This window comes from Rhinolophus sinicus, linkage group LG13 (genome assembly GCF_036562045.2).
Source record: "Rhinolophus sinicus isolate RSC01 linkage group LG13, ASM3656204v1, whole genome shotgun sequence".
NCBI lineage: Eukaryota > Metazoa > Chordata > Mammalia > Chiroptera > Rhinolophidae > Rhinolophus > Rhinolophus sinicus.
Genome location: NC_133762.1, coordinates 60,598,734 through 60,607,114, shown reverse-complemented (window position 1 = coordinate 60,607,114; position 8,381 = coordinate 60,598,734). Strand labels below are relative to the sequence as shown.

The window sequence follows — 8,381 nt, the reverse complement described above, 5'->3', positions numbered from 1 at the left end:
CACAATTGAATAAATTTAATCCAGGTACAAATGCTTTTAAATCAACTTTGCTTCAACACAGCATGTCAAAACAGGTGATGCACCAGATTTTATAGAACAATTTCAAATAAAACCTTGTTGCAACATTACTGCAGTCTTTGTCATCATCAAGGATCCTATCTAAGTGTTTAAAAGAGCACATAAAGTATTTAGAATGTGTTATAAGTCTAAGTAGACATAAAAGTAAGATACATGGAGAACAGCAGCTAGGATAATGTGTTCTGACCAAGTTAGTATTCAGTGCTGAAAGGACTTCTTTAGTTGGGTGTCATAACAGCTTTAGTGCCTTGCCAAGTGAAGAAACCAGATATGATTATTATAAATTTTATATCCAGTTTCCATTAGAAATGTTACATGATCAGGTACCAAGGTGGGAATTACATCAAGCTTATTCAAAAACCCTTTAGAAATCAATAAGGATAAAACACCAAAAGCCCTATACAAAACTAGCAAAGAACACAAATAGACAATTCACATAAGTACATATGGCAGAGACATTAGGAGTAGAATACAGACATACATCAGAGATACTGTGGGTTTGTTAGTGTTCTAGACTACTGAAATAAATCAAGTATTGCAGTAAAGCAAATCATAATCTTTTTGCCATTGGAGTGTCTTTGCCTTCAATTCGTAAAAAAACAACAACACACACACATTTGTGGAGCACAATAAAGTGAAGCGCAGTAAGACGAGGTATGCCTTACCTGATAAGATAAACCAGTGAATGTGACAGATTGACCCAAAGTTAAACAGATTTGATGCAGCAGAAGTTTTCATGGGAAATGCAAGCTTGGTCAATTTGGGGGGAAAATTCGTGTGTGTGTGTGTGTGTGTGTGTGTGTTTGTGTGTAGTAATTATCCCTTCCCTTAAGCCATCGTGAACAATTTTCATGTAAGGCCGTGCACTTAATGCTAGTGAAAATTTGGAAACAACATATTCACCCACAAGGAGACCACTGACTAAGATACATCCATGCTCTGATTTATTATGCGTTCACTAAAACAACGTTTAGAAAATGTTCAGTGGAACTTGCACTAATCATTTCATAATGTTTATCAAATCATCCCGTTGATATTTAAAGATACACCATTAACTTGTCAATTATACTTCAATAAAGCTGGAAAAAATTTTACTGATTTGGGAAAATGCTCATCATATAATGAGTAAAGGCTACACTATTTTACATAGGGAATGATCAAATTTAAAAACCTATAGAACTAGACCGGAAAGAACTATCAAATTCTAAACTGCAGTGAGGCCAGTGCCGAAAAAACTTAAAACGCAGCTTCAACGCCCCGCCTACCTGAGCCCGCTCCGCCCACCGCGGCTCCGCCCCACCACTCTTACTGCGCCACCATTGGGCCGGCAGGCCGGTACACGCCCCTCGTGGGCTCGCAAGAGCGGAGGGGCGGGGCCGGCGGCTCTGGCTCGGCGGCACACGCTGCCCGTTGGCTGTCAGGTAATTTTCCAAGAGGTCGGGCACGGGGACTCTCAGGATGATGACGTAAGCTGTCATCCTTGCTAAGTAGCTGGGTGTGGGCTGAAAAACTTGTGTCCCAACCTTGGAATTATGGCCAGGGGTTCTAGTCCAGCGTTCTCCCCTGCAGAGCTACCCTCAGTGCTCCGATTTTCCCTGTTCGCCAGGCAGCCCTACCCTCCCTCAGTCCTCTAGGTGGAGATGCTGGGGGCCGTCGTCGCGGCTCTTTGGGTCAGAGGGCCACTACAGGCGCGGCGTCCGGGTTGTGGGTAGCTAATGCGCATCCGCGAGGGGCAAGTAGCCCTGCTCGAGGCCAGGGCCGTGGAGATCTGGAGCCCAGGCGCAGTGTGGGCTCTAGTGGAGGAAAGACGTCGCCGCCTAGTGGGTGATACAAATAAGGTTACTTTCCAGTAGACGAAATTAAGCATATTCACGGAAGTTTGGGGGTCAATCAAGATCTTATTTGAGTTTTAGCACGTCTTAACTTGCGTTAAATTTGGGCAGATTATCAGAACTTTAAGTTATGTCTCACAAGGTTAGTTGGTGATTTTTAAATATTTAGTATATATATTTTTGAGAGACACCCCCCCCCCCTTCGCCCCCAATATGTTTCAGTGAAACATCTTTGGAGACTTAATTGCTCAGGTCAGGCTCAGGTTGGGCTGTTCTGTGGGGAAAAGTGAGGCCACTCCTCGCATATATACCCACAACTTGAATTTCATTTACTTCTGGCTGTGAAAACACATTCCTAATTCTTAAATGATATTTTAACTTAAAAAGCAAGACGTGCACACTGTATAAAAGATGAAGAGTCTAAGAGGACAGAACAGCAGCAAATGCCTTGTCCCCACATTAAAACCCTAGAGTCCAATCCCTAAGGACAGACATCATTAAGTTTTGGCCAATTTTTCCAGAAAGTCCATGGATACAGAGCAAGCCTATGCCATAAGCAATCTCATCCCTTCCCCTTTCTAAAACATAAATCAATTCCCTCGTCTGTAAAGCATAGTTGAAAATAGTGTAGAATACCTGGAACAGTTCTTAGGATGTTCTTACTAGGCTGTTAATATTCTAAAGAGATTAAACTTTGCTTTTGTGAGGACTAATATTAAAGATTGTTTCATATTGTAACAAATCTTAAAGATTGTTTCATATCATTCATATCTTTTCAAGGCTATACAACAATCCATTCTGTAGAAACATTATAACCGATTTAATTTCTTATTGGTGGACATTCAGGGCACTTTCACTATTACCACAAAGACTACTACGATTAAGTATACAAAGTTGGACAATTGCATTTGCAAAATACATATACATAGGAATGGAACTACAGGGATGGGAGGGTGAGTTTTAAATATCACTTGCCCTCAGAAGAGCTTGCACCAATTAACACCCCCAACAACTGAGCAGGAGTGCTCCTTTTCCTGGTGCCTGGCCATCATAGGGTACAGCAAAATGTTTTGGTCCATTATCCCTATAATAAATGAAAAGTGATGATTTGCATTGGTCGGACAACAGCTTTGACTGCAAATTGCAGAAAGGCTCATCAAACTGTCTTAACATGTTAAAAGGGATTTACTGACTCCCAAAAGGTATGAAAGTAGAGTACATGGGCTTTGGGGTTGGATTAGTCCCATAGTGGATCAAAGCTACCAAGAACCTAATTTCCTTTTCCCTTCTACTCTTCAGTTCTTTGCTGGGCCCAGGTTCCTGAACCTGTCATACTTGTAAGGACAGTAGGATTGCTCTGCCTGAGACTCATTAGGATGTCTATTCAGAGAGGAGCAGGGGTTCAGTCCCCTGAAAATTTGTTACAAAGTGGAAATTGCCACAACAGTCACTATAGTCCTCATTTAGAATGTGCATTTAAAAATTGAAATTGGATGAGCACCTTGTTGGATATCAAGAAGCCATCTGTATTTCTGTGATTTGCATGCATGAGTCCTTTTCCAAATTTTCTACCTTGCTAAGCCTTACTGATTTATAGAAACTATATAGTAAATTATCTTTGTCTTGTGTAATAACTATTTTCCCCAATTTACTGGCATCCTTCAAGATGCTATGAACATCTCTTCACAAGCTCCCCTCAACTACCACTCCCACCCCCAACCTGACCCCTGGCCCATCATTTGGAAATAGCAGTAGAAAAGCTGGCCAAGAGATTGTTTCTGTTGGTTGTCTAAACTGGGCTGAGACTAGGGTGAGGCAAGTGGGTGCCTAAGGCACACAATGAAAGGAAGTGCTTGCCCTCAGACTTGGTCAAGTGCTGGCCTTGCAGTGGTACAGCCCTGAAAGGAGCACCTCCTTAAATTTTGCACATTTGTCATCCCGTGGTCTCACACAGCCAATGCCCTGTGTCTAAAGGACAAAGCAACATTCTGTAGTTTTCAGTTTGCTCTTTACAAAGGAGAGATTGTCTCAGTTAAGCAAGGTTGTGGGGGAGGCAGGGCTGATGTTTAAGGTCAATCAAGCAACGTCTAATCTCTGATCTTTCCCAAAGACCCCAGGGCTATATGCTCTAAAAACATCCTCTACCAGTCTCTTCTTCTTAATCTGAGAGTAAACTCATCTTCAAGTGATTTGGGGGAGTTAAGGATTCTCTAGTCCTGTTGTCCTATTAGGTCTCAGCTGCAGGGTCAGACTCCTAAAGAAAGCCTATCCCATCTTGCACTGGATGTTTTAGGGGTTGGGTAGATTGTATTGATTGATGATCTCCATTTCTCACCCCACATGTATCCATCCTCTTTCCCATCTGTTTCAGCTCCTGTAACAGACAGCATCTATTTCCATGTTTATTAACCCTAAACTCAGCCATGTGACTTGACTGGCTCAATGTAATGTGCAGAAGTGACAGCGTGCCAGTTTCAAGAGTTGGCCTTACCAGATGAGTCCCACTGCTGCTTGCTCTCTTGCACCTCACCATCACCATGAGACCATCTCCAGGAAAGCCACTGCTCCCAGGAAGAAGATGACAGCACGTGGAGCAGAGATTTACCAGCCAAGGTGAACCAGCTCAGCTCAGGCTAGAAGATTCCTTGAACAACTTGTAAACTCCAATGAGATCAGCCAAGCCTCAGCCTTATGTTGCATAAACTAAATAAAAGCATTTTCTGTATGTTGCTGAGGTTTAAGGAATGTTTGTTACCCAGCATTATTGAAGCCATAGTTAACTCACACAGAACACTGCAGACGCCTGTGCAGTCCTCTTCCCTCTGTATTTATATGCTGATCGCCCACTTCGGACTGATAAGGTAGGTAGGTAGATAGAAATGAGCAGGAGAAGGAAAAATTTAGTCCTGGCCAGAAAGCCCTTTGCTGCAACTCTGACTTGGGACTGTTGTCTTCATCCCAGCAATAGAACTTGGAAACAAATGCTGTCCAAAACATTTATATTTGCAGGCTGTGAAAATGTTACCATGCTAAAGGTCTGCCTGCTTGCCACACAAAAGCCAAAATTTGAGAGATGAGGTTGGTGGAAAGAAAAGCAGGTTTATTTAAAATGCCGTCATTCTGGGAGGATGGTGGACTCCTGTCCAATGGCCATCCCCATCCTCACCTCCAAAGGTTTTATAGGCATGTAAGAAGAGGCAGAACAGAGGGAAAAAGGGGAGAGGGGAGGTGGTCTTGGTTGGCCTGGAGTAAACAGAATCATTGAAACTGTCTAGAGTAAACAGAATCATTGAAACTGGTATATATAGTAAATGCATAGTACAGACAGAGTCATTAAGATTTGGCAGGAGGGGAGGAGAGAGAAGAAAAGGAAAAAACTTTCAAAAAGTCCTAAGCTAAACTGCACTGTTGAATTGAATTACACTAGAGGTTTAAATTTCAAAATAGAAGATACAGTGTCACCCTTATAAAAACAGATGAAAGGGAACATGAATTTATAAATCTGGTTTAGAAAATTAATTGTAAGGCAAATCTAAGTGGAGAGGTTATTATTTTTCTTATTTTTGCAACTTTTTGTAAATTTAAAATTATTCTAATACTAAAGTTTAAAAAATTAATTGTGCTGAGGAGTGCTGTTAATCCCTGTGTAGGTTCTTTTTTATTCTGGCCTAAATCCACAAGCCTTATGGGGAGAGGAGGAGAAGGGAGGAAGGGGAAGGATTACACTTTCTCTGTGTTTCACTGTCTCCTGCTTATGGCTACTTCCATGTCCCAGAGGCAGGTCAGCTCTGGAGTGACACTGCAGCTGGGAGGCTGTGACAGAGCAAGGTCTATTGGTTTCTTTCTGTAGCTTTGGTTTTGGTTTGATGAAGGCCACAGTGGCAGAGCAGAGGGGTGGGCAGAGGGAGCAGAAAGAAGTGGTGAGTGGTCTGAAAGAGGAGTGGTGAGGCTCTAACAGGGCAAAGATGGGAGGGACAGGAGCTGGGAGGAGGTGAAAGAGAGAGTGACTTGGAGCATTCTGGTAGAAGTGAAATGGGGGATGGGGAGTGAAATGACAGTGAGCAAAGCTGACAGGGCTCTGGTGGACCATTTTAATTCAGGTTAGATATTCAGGAAATGCCAGGAAATCAAGAAGCTTCTGAACGTGGTCTGTTGCAAGCTCAGGAGGTACACGCACACCCATCCTGCTTATATTTGTTGACCATGATCCATGTAGCAGGCTCTGTCCTAAGAACACTGCATGCGCTTATGCCAAGTATAAATACTATCCCATTGTGCAGATGAGGAAACTGAGGCTCGCAGATGCTAAGCAGCAGCTGAAGTTTGAGCCCAGTTCATGTCTCTGGAGTGACCATTTTTTAACCTTCACATTTCTCCAACAGATCATAGTTTCCCAGTGAGAGAAAAGGAGGGATATTCCACTAAATCAGTGGTGAGCATCAGAACCATCATGGACAGCTTGTCTGATCAGTGGTGGAGCACAAGAATCCAAGTGCCCAAGTGATGGTCCAGGGTAACATTGCGCTAGAAGGTCTCTAGAGTGCATCTGGAAATAGGGGTTGGACTTTGCAGATTGCAATCTTGTGCTCCTTCCAGGCTTGCAGCTTCTGATACCCAAGAAGGAAACCTTTCTCAAGAGAGAAACTTTTCTGAGGTTTCCTTGTCCAGCACCCAAGATTGTGATCTCTTCATTGTATTTCAAGAAATGCCACAAGCCAGTGTGCAAGGCCACGACCGAGATTGTCAATGTTTACTGCACCAGCGTGGATGAGCAGAGGGACCAGTTGGCCCTGCCGGAGATGGCCGAGGCCACATTGATGTGGGATGGAAGCCCTGTCTCCAGGCAGAAGGCCCTGGTTAAGTTTTTCAGCTCACTGCTTTCCAACTGATTCCATGTCAGCACAGTCCACTGCCAGCCCATGAAGCACCCATAAATGGATGGCTAGAAGATGGTCCTTGTTGTAGTCTGTGGGACAGTGAACTTTGAGGGGCGCCCACAAACACAACTCCCACTAGACCTTCATTTTGAAACTGCTCCCTGGTCTGACCACACAGATAGGTTTCACAGAATTGCTCCTGGTTGAGAAGGTGGTGGGCATCAGAATATAACCCTTGTGGTCTCTAATGTGCTGGCCGCGTTTTCCTCGTGGTGGGTGGCGCTGCTGCATCCCTATGCTGTACTGAAGTTCACAACTGTACTGAATACTACCCTGTTTCCCTGAAAATAAGACCTAGCTGGACAATCAGCTCTAATGCATCTTTTGGAGCAAAAATTAATGTAAGACCTGGTATTTATTTTATTTTATTACATTACATTACATTACATTACATTATATTATATATTATTAAAAACCAGGTCTTATGTTATGGCAAAATAAGACCAGGTCTTATATTAACTTTTGCTCCAAAAGATGCATTAGAACTGATTGTCTGACTAGGTCTTATTTTCAGGGAAACATGGTAGCAGCCTGTCTGTTGATGTTATGTTTAGTTCCCTTTATTGACCTATTCTTTTCCTTGCCCTATAAAAGGCCCAAGATCTGAAATTCTGAAAAGTAAAAATGCAATAGAAATGTTGCCAGCTTTGTGTGCTTCGGATTGGGGTTGGTTGGAGGGGTGTTTGGGGGTGGGTAGTGGGACACCTGTGGTGGGATGGGAGGGATCAAGTTGCCTTGGCTAAGCCCACATGCACAGGACTTCATGCAAACACACATACACATGCTCACTCACACATATGCCACCATCCTTAGAAAGTGAAATAGGTCATCTTCAGCCTAAAGAAGGAGATTCAGGTTGAAAACTTTATCCTTTATGCTCCCACTTGATCCTGTTAAAAGACAATGTTCTGGGAATAAGGTCATCTTATACACTTCATGCTAATCAGTGATTACCTGGGTCACCTTCCTTTCTGAACTGGGAGATGACAATGAAACAGTAATTATAAAGCCATTGCAAGATGGTGGCAGAGTGCAGGCAGGGAGTGGGCCTTGGCTCTAACCAAGGGTGACTCAGCTAGGAGAGGAGATGTCTTCATGTCAGGATTGATAAAAGTAAACTGGCACCCTAAGATACTTAACCATAGAGCTGGGAGGACTATGGGTGGAGCATGGCTCCTTGTTAACTCTCTAGTCTTGACTTCCTGTTGAACTTTATGGTGACTTCCGGGGGGGGGTGCGAATAAAAGGGGAAGAAGCCATGTTGGTCTGGGGACTTTTTCCCACGTGGGCAGCTGGTTGGGACCGGCTGGCGAGTATGTGTATACCACTCCTTGATGGCTTTGTTTCTTTTTTCTTTTCCTGAATAAACCGTTCTTTTGGTGGATTTTATGGAGAGTTATTTTTTGCTGGTCAACAGGATCTAAATTACATCTACATTTACATTAGGAAGTTTTTTTCCAAAGTAGTTTCAAGTTCATCTTATGCCTCATTTCAAGAAGAAAGCTGGTATAGCTCCTGATGTTCTTGGGAAGCG

At 43.1% G+C, this 8,381-nt stretch overlaps 1 long non-coding RNA gene across 1 annotated transcript; it reads left to right on the top strand.

Moving 5' to 3' along the window:
• Window positions 1-1,419: 1,419 nt before the first annotated feature.
• Window positions 1,420-8,092, top strand: LOC109438662 (uncharacterized). The gene is made up of 3 exons (XR_002136426.2): window positions 1,420-1,499; window positions 4,282-4,771; window positions 6,293-8,092. It is a non-coding gene; the product is annotated as an uncharacterized LOC109438662 (long non-coding RNA).
• Window positions 8,093-8,381: the final 289 nt, after the last annotated feature.